This window comes from Bicyclus anynana, chromosome 22, assembly GCF_947172395.1.
Source record: "Bicyclus anynana chromosome 22, ilBicAnyn1.1, whole genome shotgun sequence".
NCBI classification, from domain to species: Eukaryota; Metazoa; Arthropoda; class Insecta; order Lepidoptera; family Nymphalidae; genus Bicyclus; species Bicyclus anynana.
In genome coordinates, this window is record NC_069104.1 from 5676882 (window position 1) to 5696465 (window position 19584).

Sequence of the window (19584 nt, forward strand, 5' to 3'; positions counted from 1 at the left end):
TTTGTCTGCATGCAAGAACAGCTGACGAGTTACGTTTTTGGTTATCATTAATGTCAATAAGGATTCGTGACTGCCACGTGCCGAGATACGAGTAGCAGGTGTTTAAAGGCATCATAACAAAAAACACGTGACGTCACACGACTGTTCCGGTCACTGGGACACAATGCTCAACAATAATAATCTGCCGTATCATGCAAATTGTAAAAAAGATTTACGACCTAATCTACCTATATCTATCAATACATAGAAATAAAGTAGAAGTGTCTCTGGAATATCCAAAAATCTGTGTATTTTCAAGTGTTTATAGCTATTTACACGATACTAATACATAATAAAGCTTTATTAAAATGTTTGCCTGCCTTTCTTTTTGTCCGGGCTGATCTTTGAAACGATTTAAAATTTTAATGGAACTTTCACTGGAAAATAGACGATGTTATGGAGCAACATATAGGCTATTTTCTATCTTGAAAAAAAAAAACATGGTTCATGTGGGTTTAATGATAAACAAAATTCCACGGGTCAAGAAAAGTGACGTCCACTAGTGTATTTATTAATTAATCATGATGGATTTTTGATAACTGTAGTCTTTTGTATGAATTTTCTTTTTGTACGTGATTCCGTAAACCAACTTAAAGGTGTCAGGTTTGATTAGTTTGCCATGATTTAGGAATTCATAATATCCAAAATTGGGTCAGCTGTTAAGCTCGCAAGCTTCCGTGGCTAATTACTACGGTACTGGCAAAGATGTCAGAAAAGTGATAAAGCATTTACAATAATAGATCTATTGTCGACAGTGATATACTCGTAGTTTTTTTAAATTTCTTTTTATTAAAGGAATATTTGCCATATCTTTTATAATATGACCAATATTCCCATTCCCCTCCAATTAGTCGGGAAATACTGTGCTAGGAGTGTGTATGACAATAGACGACAGGGGCGGGGATCGAACCGCCACCCCTCGGTGATGAGTCCGATCGCTCTTACCGTTGAGCTATTGAGGCTATATAGTTAAATAATAAACTGAAACATATTATGTTCAAGATTCACTTAAAACCCATTTGAAACTGATTCATCTTTATTTTTCACTAGCGGACGGACGCCCGCGACTTCATCCACGTTTTTCACAAATCCCGTGGAAGCCATGGATTTTTCCGAGATGAAAAGTAGCGTGATGTGTTAATCCATAGTAAAATCTATTTCCTTTGGAAATTTCAGCTAAATCACTTCAGTAGTCGCAACGCAAAAGAGGAAAAAACATGGAGTCCTTTTCATGAAAAAAGTCCCTTGAAGTCCCAAGAAGAAGACAGCGCATTACACATATGATAATATGACCGCCATTACCAAATGACGAAGAACGCCAATAAGACATTCGCATCTACGGATCATGTCTCGTGGTACAGACTCTAGATCTAATTAAAATAAAAAAAAGGAACAATGTTCTCTCCCCATCTACAAATAGGTATAACACGTGAACAGTGTAGTGAGCGAGTTATAACTGTACCTACCGGTACGTAACAGATTATCCAGAGGATAGGTCAGTGGTGCAAACCACACGGTAGGGTGTGTAACGTGAACGTGGCCGAGCGGTGTGGAGGCGCGCTCTATAAATAGGAGGCAAGACGGACGGATAATTAATCGGCTCTGTACCTACTGCGACTACCTACGAGCGTATAGCTCGTGTGACCGCCAATCCTTTATGCTCGGTGCTTATACATCCGATAGGTGTCGATAAATTTAACGCCGGCCACACACGATCAAGTTTGACCGTCAAGCCTGCAGCGCGCTTAGTGACGTAAGCAGAGAAAAAATTACGACTTTTTCACTTACATCCCTAAAAAAGTGCAGACTTGAATGTGATCGCATGTGACTGGCGCTACACGAAATATCTACAGATATAAAACGGTGTGACGGTGCTTGTTTTTAGAATACACTGAACTGGCATAACCACTATAATATTTACCTCTGTAATGGCAAAATTACATTACACCCAGACACTTATTCCAACTTGCAAGCTATGACTGACAGTTGTTTTGATGACGTCACGAAAATTGGACTTTTTAATTTGTCTGGAACGCTAAATCGCTAACGCGAATAAACGCGGGGTACGTCTTTGCTGATAGGGTGGTAAATATAGGCAGATACCTACTCACCCACCCGAGTCAATTTCGAACATTTAAAAAGTTCAAATTAATTTTGACTTGAACTGGGAATAGAATTTAGAACTTCACCATTGAAAACAACAGCTTTACCATCTGCTTAAGATAGATAGGTCGGCAATATTTCATAGTCAAAATTCAAAATTTGTTTAATCAAGGCTTAAACAAATTTTGATTTGTTTTAAACAAAGTTTACACGCACTTTTAAAACGATGTCTACTTGCAGACTCTACCACCGGTTCAGTCTCATAATCTAAAGTAGCATAGGTCAACTAACAGACCAACGAGGCAGCAGATCAACTTGTATGTAATTAGTGTTATTACTATAAACCTGTCATTTTTATATTCATCATCATCATCATCATCATCATCATCATCATCATCATCAACAACCCATATTCGGCTCACTGTCAAGCACACGTCGCATCTCAGAATGAGAGGGTTAGGCCAATAGTCCACCACGCTTGCCCAATGTTAGCAGACTTCACACACGTAGAGGATTAAGAAAATCCTCACTATTTTTTTCCTTCACCGTTTAAAGCACGTGATATTTAATTCCTTAAAATGCACTTAGCTGATAAATTCGAACCTACGCTATCAACATCAATGGCAGAAGTCCACATGGTATCCACATGGGCTATCACTAATATTATATGTATACATAGTAGACATATTAGTTGGCTTACAAGTTACAATCGAATGATCATTCTTTTAGCTATTGAACTTGTTAAATTAATAGGGGACTGATGATAATTATTTTTTTATAGAAACAGCATCGCAATGCGAACCGGCATGCCTCACCCTAATCGAGCTTTCAATAAACGTCTGTTAATGGCTCACGTGCAATGCAACGGGGCTAGGTCAGTGGCACACGCCGCGCCGGAGGGTGCACCATGCATCCTACACTGCAGTAGCCGGCTATAAATAGCTAAGCCCGACGCTCGGCTAAGTGCATAACTAAGGTGCCTCCGATGCCTCACTACTTGCGATAATATGCGCTCCATTTTGCATCCACACCAGTTCTAAAGGGGTATGTATTCTAGATATCTCACAACATTTTATGGTCATGGAATAGAATTTGTTATTTCAAATATTCATAGTGTACCATGACGGGTATCAAGCAACGACAGTGATTGTACTATTATTTTGTGGTAAAGGAAACACCTCGAAAGGATCCTTATAGAATGCTTAACACTCACCTTTCCTGCCCGACACGTTCGCTATGCCCACACTAAACAATTTATGACTAAACAATAATTACAACACAAAACATTATTGCACAAAATCTCTAACGCAACTGGCAGCGTGACGGCGTCTACGCTGCCTAACAAACAACTGAGCTCAAGTTATCAAATATCATCTTATGCATACCAACACTGATACCTCCCCTCAACTGATTTGTAACAATAGTTAACATTTGGAACGTCAAATTGGTGTGTTTTGCTAGCCACTCACCATCCAATAAGTTTACGTGCCGGCAACGCTAATGGCAGGATATCCGACAAAACTGATTGTGTGGATTATGTGTTGGTCGCGGTCTGCATGATGTCTGCAACTTATTGGATGGTGAGTGGCTAGCATTTGTGTGCATGACACTAGCAGCAATATTTGCTCGTTTATCAAATCTCCTCACTATTACAAAAATGGTAACTTTGTTTCTTGAAGAAATAGCCAAGACCGAGGCTCGGCTAAGTGCATAACTAAGGTGCTTTCGATGCCTCACTACTAGCGATAATATGCGCTCCATTTTGCAACCATTCCAGTCCTAAAGGAGAATTGTATTCTCGATATCTTAGAACATTTTATGAACATGGAAAATCAAATAAATTTAGAGTATGTAGGCATAGTTTTTTGGAACGCCTAGTTTGTCTATTTGCAATAACTTTACCACCAGCTCGGAAGGCCGAGAAGAACCGTTACGGCCCTCGCAACAGTTTTTGCTCATTTTTCAAATTCCTCACAACCAAATGGTAACTTTGTTTTTATGAGAAAACAAACCGTGACAACTAGTGTTATGAATTTAGGCTGCAACTTCTAATCTAAACTTATGACATCATTCTAAATAAAATATAGCGGCCTCCTAAAGATAGCAGCCTAGTTTTTTATGCATCTCCTCGATGTTTTTTATGCATCCTGTGATATCAGTATTAAATGAAAGAATCAGCAGAGGATTTGAAATTTGAATATAAGTGTATGACTCGAACCCGGGTCTTTCAGCCTATGTATAGCCATCTACGACTAGACTAGAAAGTCACAATCTTAATAGATTAAGCTTACTATAAAGTTATCGTATGATGCTTTTGCGTCGAGCGTAACTTAGCCAACTAACACTTAAGCGTAAGCTTCATTTTACCATTTATAAGTAAATACCTAAGTTTATGAAAGGTTTATAGGTTGCAGTAGCGTTTAATAGTTTAACTTAATCGTTTTATACTGTTTGCATGACATGCATACGCTGCTGGTTAAATAATGGTTCCTTTATAGTTTCATCTTGGTAGTGCTGTGTCGTAAATGTTATATTTAGTAAATGGATCATAAAATATTAAAACTGAAAAAGACTTAACTCCCGTGACTTTCATCGGAATATTCACCAAACAATGTTATGTTTAAGAATGCTGGATGGTTTGTAAACTTATCGAACAATTTTTATTCTAATCATGGAAAGTGGACTCGACTGCGGTCTCATCTGATGATAAGTGACGATGCAGTCTAAGATAGTATAGCACTTACTTTAACTTTTTTTTTCGTTTAACCCACCACTACTGTTTAGGAATAGTCATCGTACTGTAACGCTAAATCACATAGCTTTCATAGCATTTGCATAGCTGATTTACATTACATTACATTTAAACTCAATAATTTCTTTTGTAGAGTTACTACAAACAAACAAACTTGACGTTTCATAAAGCTATTCAAAATTACTGCGTTTAAATTTTATATTTTCTGAATTGATTTAGGTTAAAGACCTTAAAGAAAGGCATAATCTACTGAGCAAAGCCGATTTAGGCGAAAATCTTCATCATTATCTACCCATACTTAGTTTACTTCTAAGCTCGAATCTCCTCTCAGAATGAGAGGGGTTGGGCCAATAGTCCACCACGCTGGCCCAATGCGAATTGGCAGACTTTGACAGACAACAAAATTCTCTGGTGTGCAAGTTCCTTCACGATGTTTTTTCACCGTTTGAGACACGTGATATTTAACTTCTTAAAATGCACACGACTAAAAAGTTGGAGGTGCAAAAGCCGGATCGGATTCACACCCTCCGGAATCGTAGGCAGAGGTCATATCCACTGGGCTATCACGGCTCTTAACTCTCACTCGTACCTATCAAAAATCAAAAAGTCCCAAAGGTATCGTACAACCTCACAGTCGTCGCACAAAACGCCGACGCGACAACACAGCACGGGGAGGTTGAGCGAACATCGGCAATGTCACCGGAGGACGCGGCGAGATTAATCGCGCAAAAGCGTTCCAAGATCACTCCACCGGGTTCATCGACCGGCGTGTGAAAATGTTGCCTCGTAAATAAATAATTCACAAGGCTAGTGTTCTCCGAGCACGTGGCGGGCGGGCACGTGTTGTGTAAGGTGGGTACACATACACAACTACACACGTAAACATTTACATTACATAACCAGCCCGTCATCGGCGGTCGGCGTATCGAGAGCGAAATGCTGCTTATTGCGAGTTGCCCAGTGCCCTCTCCGGGCGCACTCCGCGAGCCCTAAACTGCGGCGCGCCCGATTGCGCGCTGCGATTAGGGAGCACCGGACACACTGACGACTTTTTGTTGTCCGTACAGGTATTTTTTTTTTTGAAGAATATTTACAATACTTATCTTTTATAAGACGAATATTCCCATTCCCCTCTAACTAGTCGCGAAATACTGTATAAGTAGTGGGTACGACAATAGATCGGGGCGGGGATCGAACAACCACAATAATTGAAAATACTAACACCATAAAAAAAATCTGCATTCCGGTCTTTATCTAACCTATGCTTCAAGTAGAACACCATAATGTAATATGTGTTTCTAAAATTTCTTGCGAAGCCTTTCTCTGTTACAGTTACGAGTATAGGCCACGGTTTTATTCTTAACATAAGGTAGGTCATTTGCTCTTTCTATCAACTGTTACTCTATAAAAAATAAACGGCTTAATTCATGTAAATTTGTAGGAACTGGCCAACTCATTTCGAATCCGAACTATACTTAGTACTTTCCTTTTGTAGAGGTTGTATTGTAAAAAGGAGAGCACTACTATAGTCTTCAACATGTTTTAAAATTTTGTTTAAAAATTTTGTTGTGTTTAACATATTATGAACACGCTGATCTTCATGATATTTAACATACACAAAGATCGACAACAATTTGTCGCGCGACATGTCTCTAGCTTATATTCGCTTAAGAGAATTTGCTACAACAGTACAAAGTAGCTGGTAGGTAGTAAATAAGCCCCGTTTGCACGGTTTAGCACGACTGTACCAGCAAACACACATTAAACGCTGATTGTTTTCACTCTCGTTTCGACAGTAAAAGGCGAACTGGATTAGATTTGACACACTCCGTTTAAAGCTAAGAGATGTCTGATAGATTTAACAAAATAAACTCAATATTACGAGTATATTATTGTAACGAATTACGTAGTACATCTGTAATGAAAACAAAAGATTACCAAACACCGATACGTAATTCAACAAATCAGCTGTTGGCAATGTGCTATTAATATATATTTAAAGACATTTTCAAGGTCCATCACTCAAGTTTAAAACAGTGTAACGAATGTGTTTCCACACACACCGTCTTATCCGACACGATAATATTTATTATTAATATACAAAAAATAAATGCCCCAAATCTTTACCGATAATGTTGCATACGTCATACTCGTAGATGTGAATCATAGGTTTAAAACACGTGGTGGTTGAGATCCATACCGAAACATGAGAAGTTTATAAACTAGCTGCTTTATGCTATTGCTTTGTGAACTATCACCCAAGAAAAGAAATCACACTCGCGACACGCGATATGTTTCCGTAGTCAAAATTTATTTAGTATTATATTTCAACAGGTTCAGCTTGGTATAAGTAGGTACCTACCTTGCTTATTTTGAAAAATTACAGCTATTATAAGCCCATTGATAGAATAAGAACCAGATATATGTGGATTTAGACAAGTTATAAGTATATCAGCCCATGCTACTACCATAGTTAAGTAATCTACTACCTCCCTAGCCCACTTTGGTCCAAATTCTATAGTTGCCTATACTAACTTACTACCTATGGTAGCATGCATTAGCTGATAAACTGACAATTTTTATTAATTAACGAACATCTGGCTATTACAGGCTTTCATCACACTAATATTATAAAGGCGAAAGTTTGTGTGTAAGTATGAAAGTGTGTATGTTTGTTCCTCCTTTGCGATTTAGCTGAAATTTGGAATGGAAACAGATTTTACTCTGGATTAACACATGGGCTTTTTCCATACCAGAAAAATACATTGTTCGCGGAATTTGTGAAAAACTGAATTCCACGCGTACTTAGGGGCGTCCGCTAGTTTATTATCAACTTAAATTGTAAAAAAACAAATATTTAAAAATATGTTCATACGTTATTAGTTCACGTACGTTCACGAGATGGATGGTGATAATATATCATCTATGAAAACGCAGTACTATTTCGCGTTACCTACTGCAAACTCAATCGTCGGAAAGTTTGTCAACGAATAAAAAAAAGCACAAACTGTTTACACCATTGAGCAAAGTACCACTAACTTTTGCGAATCGATTAAAAATAGACGTCAGAGTGTAAAAGACGAGTGGAGTGAAGTGGAGTGGAGTGGAGCAGGCAGTTTATTGAATCTGTTTATAGGGCACCTGTTACTCGGAGTCGGTGTGGGGGAAAACAGCTGATCGAGCTCGGCCGAATTATTATTATTACTGGCGGATGTCGGCCCTTGCTTATTCATTTGCGGCGAGACCGACGGGGCGCTAAAATGTCCAACCTTAATAAATACGTCACACAGTGCGAGAGCTGGCGTCCGAAATGATCTAGTCAGTTACTCGCAATACTGAAATTTGAAAAGAGTTTGTCAGAATCTGGTTTATGATTTTTTTAATTCTTTTTATTCTTTACAAGTTAGCCCTTGATCACAATCTCACCTGATGGTAAGTGATGATGCAGTCTAAGATGGGAGCGGGCTAACTTGTATTGTTGGTATCCGAGTTACTACTACAATTTGGTACATAACAACTTTCCTGTCGTTTTCGCGACGCGCGTTATCAACTGACTCGTCGGGATCGTCGCCGTCGGGGCCGTCGGGCCACAATATAAATAAAAGCCAATTTATGTGGTCTACTAAAAAATACACTAGGTGGATCGAGGACATCAAACGGGTTGCAAGGAGCCGCTGGATGTTGGCGGCTCGAGAGATTTGTGCTTGGTGAACATCCATCGGCTGATAATGATGATGATGATGATGACTAAATATTACACTCCCGGATACAGGACTCCCTCCTTAGAGGATTTAGATCCAATTTCGTCTTTACCGGTTGAATGGAAACTAGCCGCGGCGAATGTCTATCACCAGACAACGTGGGACAGTGGAACCATTCTACCAAGACTTGCAACACGGCCGGTGCAACGACAGATTGGTGCAGTGGTTGGGTAGTGAGTTAGTGAACCTGTCTACTGCAATCCGAGGCTCAATTCCGAGTCCCACTACTCAAAAATGTGCGGATGGCGATTGTGTTTTGGTCAAAAATATAAATATTAAGTATTTATACTTCTTTACCTTTTTGCACAATTTATTTAGATTTTTCATTTACATTTGGACTGTTGTCTGATTAGGATGAAATATTAGCAACATTGAGGTTTTTGAGCTTAGCTTAAATCTTTCCTTAAAAGTTCCTCAGCGACAAACAACATCGCATACTAAATATGTATAAAAAAAACACCAATCAGTCCTTCGATTTAACTTAACGAGGCACGTTGTCGTACAAAAAAATCTCCTGAGTAGAACACAATTTTGTACAATGTAACACACAGTTCAGATTTTACGAGTATTATATGTAGTATAAAGTCTCGGTGGTTGCTGTGATATACAAAAAAAAAGTACTTATTCTTCATTATAGCAGTTATCAAAGGCACAATAATTTACAGTAAAAGACATGCGTCATTAAGCCTCACTTCAAATACGAGGTTGCGTTCAATGCTAACACAAAAACACCATCACTACGCTACAGTGTTGTGGTGTGTGCCCACAAAATAAACTTCCAACATCCAACTTAGCATCATTCAAAGGCTGCGTGTTGTCATTTGACAGTGGAAAAAACTGCCTTCGTGTAATGCAAAGACTAAAAGGAAAAGATGGACGAAATCTCATGCCACACATTACAACAAGTTACAGTTATTAACTAAAAATTTATAATTTTAGACATCTAAATAGAATTTGCGCATTTACGTGATATTATTTTTGTTATAATCAATGGGATAAGCAGATAGTCCACATAATGTTAGTGGAAAATAATCACCATTAAGAGAGAGAAATAATCACCATCATAAGGTTTGCAATTGATCCTGCTATGGGCTGCATTGGGCCGTCAACCTGAGGTATATCAGCGTTAAGGCTTCATGTGTCAATATTTCACCGGCAACCACCTAAACCTACCACTACCCTGGACGACTAACTATACTATTAATGAAAGTATTATTATTACTATAAAGTCACGGTGATTTAATACTGAAGCTGAATACACAACTCAAGTTCCTTCTACGTTATTCCTCTAGTCCGGGGCCGAATGATGAGTGGAAGCAAATAAATGCGAAGAACGGCGAGCGCACGTAATGACCGGCCGGGCCGTGGGTTTTTCTACACCGTCAACACAGCGAGGCGAACGTAATCACACGTTTGCCTCGCCTGCCCGCGGACGGTGTTATTTTACAAAATACATGCAATATTTATGACCTATATACGTATATTGATAGATATACATTTATAGGTATTTTAGTATCTCTCTCTCTGCGATCGTTCCTTTCTGAAGATCATGCTAAGATCTCTACGTCGAACGTCCATATTTTGCACCGGCTTTTATCAATGACCATATTTTAGAATACATGTTCTATTTTATGATAATGATCTTGCTTTGGCTGTACTAGTTAGAGCGATGTCCCATTAGTGCGTGGCATTCCGTTGCAACTTCACAGCGGTTTTCCATACATTTTAAATGACAAACCACATTTTTTTAAAAGAATAATTTGTCATATCCTTTAAATATGATCAATTTTCTCTCAATTCTCCTCCAACTAGTCGGGAAAGACGGTATTAGGAGTGAGTACGATAATAGTACAGCAGGCAGGGATCGAACCACCACCCCTCGGTGATGAGTCCGACCCCTTTACCGTTGAGCTATTAAAGCGATGCGTCGTCGCAGGCGACGTTTCAGCAGACTACGGACAGTGCTCATTTGTGTTGTATGCATTTTTGAGATTGACTGGCGCGTGCGTCATCTTACGCTGCAACTTCGTGTTTGTACGCAGATGTGGCATACAATGCGTTGATCCGTTGCGATGACGTAACAAAATACACTAATGAGGCATCGCAGTAAGATGGCCTGATAGGACAAGCGCGTTTGTATGTTTAAAGTAAGTTAACACAGCAAAAAATGACGTACCCACTTGGAGCACAGGTTTTACGCTTATTCGGAGGGTAGAACCCCATCTCATGGAAACAACAAACCGGGCGGGAATACAACCCCAGGCCTTTCGGATTTGAACCATACCCCTAACTGTGGGGCAAATGCGAATTAAAAACATTAACGGATTTGTAAAAAATATCGCCTTCCATCGAATTTATCACTTTTACCAAAACCAAAAACATGCATTTATATAAAGTTAGAAACTTTAGACGACTTTATGATTATGGGTGCAAACTTTTGAAAGATTCTTCTATAAATAAAACTTGTTGTAGAACTTTACTATTACTTGATGACTATGAGCCATTAATAATATTATTATTACAAATGCAAAAATAAATCTGTCTATCTGTTAACTTTTCAAGGCTAAACTATTGGACCGATAGTGCAGAACATGGGCTAAATATAATAAAAGGAGGTGAAACAGAAGTTGAATGTTAATAGGAAAGTCCATCATTTTTCAAGTTAATGTTTGTACCTATACGAAAATTGGTGCATAAATCATGAGATAAATATAAAATATGATGGGATTAATTATTATAATAATAAGAATTGGTACATTGACAATTTACAAAGTTACAATGTAAAATATAATGTAGTTAAAAAGGGTGTGCTTTTGTAGCAGACGAAGTCGCCGGCGTCTACCAGTATAATAATAAACACTTTCTTGTATTAATTGAATTCCACGATATTCGGCGATGTTAATAATCGAACTGAATCGAACACAAAGATTTGACCGATCGGAAAAGTATTGGAAAAACTGAAATATTGTAGCTAGAAACACTTACACGTCACCTATATGTTAGTCTCAACTATACGACACGTAGGGAAACGCAAACTAATAAAAACACAACACAATCAACGTCACAAAGTCATCAACAACCCTTCATCCAAAAAAAAAGAAAAACGAAAACAGAATATTCGCAATGAACCAAAAAAAAAAAAATTAAAACGACATTCCGCCCGAGCACCGACGAGTGAATAAAATATGGTGTAAAAAAAACGAGGGAACAATGCGAGTGTCCAATTAAACAAAGCTCGCTCACGTCATCGAAAGGTGTTTCCCGAAGAACGTGACGCACACACGCGCTAACAGCTGACTGCTCCGATTTTAACTTGCACACACACACGCATACGAATGTTAGAGAGAACATAAATAATGCCCACCTAAATAGCTATACGACTATACACGTAACATCGGTATAATTTGTACAAACTGCCTCCCGACGGAAGAATGTGCGATACGCCCGCTTTCCACCGCGGCCGGCGCGTTGCGGCGAACGAATAAAAGCGTTCGGTTCGATTTGTTGCAGGCACTTAGGACATTATACCGCGGCCGCGTCGGGAGCGTGAGATCGTATTAAATAATCACTCTCATAAACACAATAAACACGCACACACCGTGTTACTTCTAGTGATACCGCCATTAAGAAAGCTGTCGTCAAATTGGAACTATTTTATGGGGCATAGTTACATGAATAAGCTCAACATTACGAATCCCAGATGAGTCCAAAACTCTTCTTCTTCCTAGCGTGGACTTTTCTACTTAACCTCGCCCACTTTGCCCGATTTAGACTTCTTAAGTTTTTTGGCTCTCAAGTCCGCGTTTACGATGTCGAGCCATTGTAATTGCATATTATATTGCTTGATAAGTCCAAAACTAGTCTGGCATATTCCGACACATTCACGCGAGTTTTAGAGAAATATCTTTACAAGCGAGTTTACAAGCACAACTTAGAGAAGATCATTTTTGTAGACTCTACTTCCGAAAAGGTTCTGCTGAGCTGGCAAGAAAATTAACAGTTGCTCGAGGACTTCAACTCGAAAGCTCAATGTCTAAAACAATATAAACCTAACCTAACGGCTGGACAAACGAGGCAGTTAAGTATCAAACAGTGGCGAAGGATGGAAAAGAAATTCATACCGCTTGATGCAAACTCCGGTTTCTTATACATCCTTAGTCCTTACATATACATATATTTATAACAATAACAATAATTAATATGTATGCAGTGGCGTACACTACATACATGCATTAAATCACTGCATACCCTAAGAGATGTCACTGTATGTATGGATTTATAAAAGGGAACCCGATGGGAATCGACCTATATGGACTCTTCGGCGCTGGTATCTAATAGTGCTTAACACAAAATAAAATATAATCATTCGTTGTTCATTTTGGAATAGCCAAAATTTAAGATAAAACTAAGCCTAAGTTGGTAACAATATCTCAAACAACATTTTGTATTGTTAATTCCACTGACAAGAAGCCATACAAAAAACTCATTAGTCAGCCATTCACACTAGCATCTGCGCATTCGCACAAAGTAAATATCGGTTGTTATAACTAATTTTGTTCATAATTTAAGGCATACATAATACATACTTAATACGATTTTTGGAATAAAAACGATTTTATTGTACTTACTTATACATAAATAAAAAATTTTTAGAACAGGGCATATGACAAATACTTACCTACCCATAAAATAACTCAATTTCAAAACGAAATTCGTTTATTTCAAGTTAAGCCTAGTCAAAAGGCACTTTTGAAACGCCAAATCTATCAGTTTTTCGTGACTCTACTATCGTTTCTAATGGCAGATAGATATTATGTTGACCACAGAAGCCTATTATTATTTTATATTAAGCCCTCATTCGCACGAGAGTTTTTTTAACGGATGTTAAAAAAGCGTTCGGATATAGTATGAAGCTAAATGAAGGTCTATTTCCAACGCCCAAAATTGAAAATGCAACACTGCTCGATAAAAAAGTGTCGTGTTTTATAAACGCTGTCTTGTGAACATATACCTACTTGGGAATGCATTTGTTGAATTTGAACGCTTTTTCAACGTCCGTTAAAAAACTCTCGTGCGAATGAGGTCTAAGAAGAATTCCGAATATTATATTTAGTTGACTACGGCAAAGCAAAGCGGCAATAAGGGTTGTTATTTTAGTTGTTATGTTATCCTCGTGTGGCATATAAAACTACATTTCTAACAAATTGCAAAAAAGCAAATCCTAATTCTGTGTTTTAAGCGAAAGAAAAATAAAACTCATCTATGAAAAACACATATGAAAATACACTTTATGAAAATTAAGTTTCGAAATTCAGCACCAAGTTACATATTTTTAAAAATGGGTAAATTCCTTTACATAATTATATTTTTATTCATAAATTATACAAATCAACGTACAGTACGTGAAACAAGTCGTTGACCCACACTGTAGAGTAAGAAAATTATTATTTATTATTATGCATGAAATATCACAGTGACGTCTTTGTTTTATTTATAAAATTGTGTAAACACATATGTTTAAGCTAAATAAAACTATAAATTGAACATATTTGAGTAACTAGGTAGGTGGTTTTAGCTAAAAAAGCTGCACAAATACGCCTATAACGGCTGCCGACGGCAAACGACGCCGCTCGCTGTAGATATGCCGCAGTTCATGTTCCCAATTACATGATAAACCAAAGTTATAAAAGCTCTATAATGACAACATAAAATACTTTAAAACCATGATACAGTTAGTAAATCAATTAGATCTTAATTAGTAATAGGTACAGGTATAACTTAACGTCAATCAAGATTGATGAAGTTGAAAATTATCAAAACTGAAAACTGCACTGTATATTTTCACAATTCGAGCGACATTCTCGTCAAAGTTTCCGACAGTCACCGGTCATATGATAATAAAAACAAACATCTAGTCACACCGCCGCAAAATAGAATCCACGAGTATTGAGCCGACGCACACAGGCGAACGGGCCGCGGTCGGATGTCACGCACACGCGCGCGCGGCGCCGTCCGCACGCACGCACACAGCGGCGCGTCGCGGCCGCAGATAAGAATCGTCCCATTTTACATTAAGGAGTCATGCGGTTCGGTACTTACTGTGTTCGCAGGCAGCCTTATGATGACGGCCGTCTTGGATCCTTCTCGGAATGACACCGATACACAGATTAGAGTCGGGCGCGCACATGCACTCGGACAAACACACACAGGGAGGCAGGGGAGACGGGTCCGCTCGCTCGCGGCGGGTACTTGGCTAGTCGAGTAGTCGAGTAGTCGGGGCCGCGTGGACGCGTACAACGCTCGATCGCTCGGCGGTGCGCGCGTTTCAGTTGGCGCACGGCGACTGGCGCAGGCGAGGCGCGCGGTGCGACGAGGCGGGCGGGCGAGCGATTTCACCGGGCTGATATTGCGACGGCCGCGCGGCTCCGACCCATATGTATAGCGCTAGCGATAGCTATATTAGCTACGCCAGCGAGGGCACGCCGTCGGGCGGGGGGTCGCAGCCAGCGCTGCACGCACCCGCCGCTCGGCCGGTCGTTTGTTGCTCTACCCGAGTACCCGACTACCCGTACACTGTGCCCACGTACTCGGCAAATCAGCTTAGTTCTGCTATGGCTTTACTTTATATGTTTGCAATTCATCTGATTACACTACGCTAGCTTTTATATTTATAACGAACGTGCAGACTGGCTGGTTGGTTTTTATCCAACTTTCGATAGAAATAAAAAAATAAACTCCTTCAGAATACGAGGTATCAAGATACATCAATAAAATGCACTTTTACTGTATGTCGCGAACAGAAATTAACACACTTCGATAAACTGATATCAAAAAAAATCATTTGATTATCATTAATATACATATAAATAAGTAGGTAACTTATTAATATAAAGCACTTTTGAGACCGGAAAAGCAGGATAATCCCATAAAAATTTGCTACAGACCGGAACTCTTAATCTCTACAATTACGTAGTATAATAAACAACACGAAACGATATCACATTCCAATCGGTTTATTTTATTAATCGTATTATTATCGATAGTGCTTCGCTTACACATCGATACATCAATAGCAGTGCAATATGACTAAAGGCATTTGTTGACGATAAACTTAATAGCGGTTCGCTTACAAACAAATCCCCTCATCAACGTATTATAGTATGCGCGTTATCATCTGAGTCGTCCGGTCATAAAAGTCAAAAAAGATAGGAATGTGCAGCGCGCCTACCTGCGCACCCTAATTATCGATAAACGGCTACCTGCGCACGTGCTAATGATGAGTCAATAATGATTTGGACGATTCTGATTGGTCGGTTTCTAATGTAATTGCATTGCGTATTTTTTTTGCTATAAATGTGTTTACTGCAATTAAATAAATACATTCATGTGTTACTCGTTGCGCACTATGGATACTTTATTTTCTAACGTTGATCTGAAGAAATTACATGGCGATATTAGCCCTCAAGCTCGAACACTGATTCACAACGTATTCCTGTTTCTCAATGAATTGAAAAGTGATCCGAATAAAGTGGCTTCTCTAAATTTCAACAAACCACGTGAAATGGCCGCATTTGTTTGTGGTGTGAGCAGAGCGACAGTGGACCGAATCAAGACGGAAGTATCACAATCAGGCAGTACCTGTATACCAAGAACAAATTTTAAGAAACCACAAACCGTCACTAATATTGACGATTTTGATAAAAGTGTGTTGAAGCGAACTGTAGCTTCATTTTATGAGAATGGAGAGTATCCATCCGTGGCGAAAATTTTAGAAAAATTCCGTGAACAATTACCCGATTTTAAATGCGGCAACACTTCAATGAGAATACTACTGAAGGAGGTTGGGTTCCAGTATAAGAAAAATAGCGAAGGACGTAAATATTTAATGGAAAGAACTGATATTGTTTGTGCTAGAATGGACTTTTTAAGGAAATTGGATTTACTTAGAAGAACTAACGATCAGCGACCACGTTTCTATCTAGACGAAACATGGATTAATCAAAACCATGCAAGAAAGAGGATGTGGCTTGGAAGCAACGATGAAGGAGGTTTCAAGAATCAGCCTGTGGGAAAAGGCCAAAGATTAATAGTTTGCCATGCGGGTTCTGCAAGGACTGGCTTCGTTCCAGATGCGAAGCTAATATTTAAAGCGGTGAAATCAAAGGATGCTGATTACCACACAGAAATGGATGGCGAAACATATATGGCATGGTTTTCCGAATTCCTGAATCTACTTGAAGAGCCCTCAGTTATAATTGTCGATAACGCAAGCTATCATTCGATACAGTTGGAAAAGATACCCACAAGAAACACGAGGAAAGCTGAAATTCAAGAATGGTTGACAAAGAAAAAGATTCCATATTCCAGCAACGAAATTATTGAAGAATTAATAAGAAAAGTAAAAGCCAGTAACCCGCAGAAGGTCTACGCTTTAGACCATCTGGCAAATGAACGAGGTCATGAAGTAATAAGGCTCCCTCCATATCACTGTCAATATAACCCAATAGAATTAATTTGGGCACAAGTAAAGGGAGAAGTTGCGAAGAATAATAATACCTTCAAGATAGCAGATGTCGAAAATCACCTCCACCGAGCCATAGAAAATGTCACACGAGAAGACTGGGCCAAATGTGTTAGGCATGCCGAAGAACTTCAAAACAAAGATTTACAAAAAGCTCTAATTAGAGATCACGCGCCGCTTATAATAAATTTGGCAGAAGACGAAGATTCTGATGATGAAGACTCAGATGAAGATTAATTTTATTTAGTTAATAATTATATAATATGAAATATGTATTATATTAAATCAAATATTGTTAATTTTTTTAATTTTGTGAACAAGATACGATAATAAACTTTACTTATCGATAATATGTCTTTCATTGTTACACCCTTCACTAGACGGCTCCATAAGACCCATAAGTGCAAGCGAGATAGATATAGAGAAATGATTTATGGCCCTAAGACTCAGTTGTTAACGCGCGTACTATAGTCACAATCAGACAAACGTAGAGTAAATAAAACCATCACACAGCCTCTAATTCCAACCCAAAGAGCGTCACAAACATAGCGCACAGACCTTACACTAATTACTTATGGAACGGCCTCGCTACACGTTACTTTTTTGCTAAAGTATATGATCAACAATCTAATTATAAAAACTGTCTCCATAGAATCAATGTTTCATAGTTGTAATCGCGTTCGCTGGTTAAAGCGCTTCGTAAAAATACCTTTTTGTGTACAGTTGAATGGTGTAAAAAAAACGGTCAACATCTCCTAGTTTAGTATAAGTATATAAAAGGCAAGCTTATCGAAAAGTCGTATTATAGTGTTAATGACTATATGAACGACAAAATAGCTTGGAAATGAAATGACTCTGGCTACATATATACCTATTATTAAATTGTGGTAAACTAAAAAAGAAAAAAACCTGGCTGAGTATGTAGCGGGCTCATCTCGGACCAATCGCGTTTGGAACCCTCGTAAATTTAATTTTAAGTTTCCGACTAATTCCTAACACCACTATCTTATAATATTAATACCTGACGTTTCGAAAGTGGTTGTAAACTAAATTGAAATAAATGAATATTGACTATTGACTAAGATATATATCTACCAGCTACCTAATCTAAGCTCGTTTTCCTCCAAAAATTACTCGTGTATTTGGGTGCGATACTAGTCCTTACGTAATTAGTCCGAGGCATAGACCAATAAGCGTCAAACTCGCGGCTACAAATTAATTAGACGCTATTGATCGGATTGTGCGCGATGGTCATATAAATACGTAGGCACGTTGATATAATGTTATGCATCTCATTACTGTTGCGGTGGACACAATAATGGCTATTGGAAATGCGGGTCACTTGTATTTGCGCTCGACGTGTATGTAGTACATGTTTTTGTATCGACCTCACCTGACCAAATATACAGACATGTTATCATTGAATTTTGACAATTAAATTAAAATTAACTCCGTTGACTAATTGAAAGGATTGACGATATTCTATTTGATCAGATCTATCACCAATAGATCTAACAACAGAATACCGATAAATATTTCACAGCTAATTTCTGAAACGGTAGCTACATTAAAACTTTACATACGATATGGCGTTACGTTTATCGTTTAAAAGGAAATGCGATTTTGGAAAAACCAAAACCAACTGTGCGAAGCTACTGTACTTATTAAGGATATTACTGAATATAATACAGATGCATTGACAACATCCTATTCATAATTATTAATCAAAATTATTGACAATCAAAAACATAAATTACATAATAAGTAAAAAAGTAGAAAGACGATGACAATAAATAAAAGTCATAAACAGTAAAGTTTAAATATCAATTTAGTTATTAAAATAGCTGTAATATTTGTATAATGAATGTAGTCAAATAGTTGTTAAAGAGACCGACTAAAAACTTGACTGCCAACTTATCACAGAGCGCTCAAAACTTATAAAGCTTGAAAGTATCATAAATGTAACAAATCAGTTCATACTCGACGTAATCCAGACCAAGCAAAAAATTATCAAAAAAGCACAAATTGTAATAAATCGACGACATACTCGTAACCGATGTCTATAAATTACAATTATAAATAAAAAAAACTCGGTCAATATTCCATATCCAATAAACTCTATTACCATAATTATTAAAGAATGGAGAAAAAACCCGGCCAAGTGCGAATCGTACTCGCACACAAAGGGTTCCGTACCATTATCTATAAAAACGGAAATAAATCGCGTCTGTTGCATGAAAGCCCCTAAATAAATAAAACATTTATTTTATTCAGTTAGGCAAAAGAGGAGTAGGAAGAAGAAAGAAGTCCTGGCTACGAAACATAAGGTAGTGGACTGGCATAAAGACAGTCGAGGAACTTTGACCGCCGATCTTCAGTAAAGGAGAGGCACACTAAGAAGAAGTATC

The 19584-nt window shown here is 38.2% G+C and overlaps 1 protein-coding gene across 8 annotated transcripts in view; it reads right to left on the minus strand.

The window, feature by feature from the left end:
• The window catches only part of LOC112046638 (trithorax group protein osa), a 176930-nt gene that overhangs the window by 49911 nt on the left and 107435 nt on the right, over positions 1-19584 (minus strand). The window lies entirely within an intron of this gene.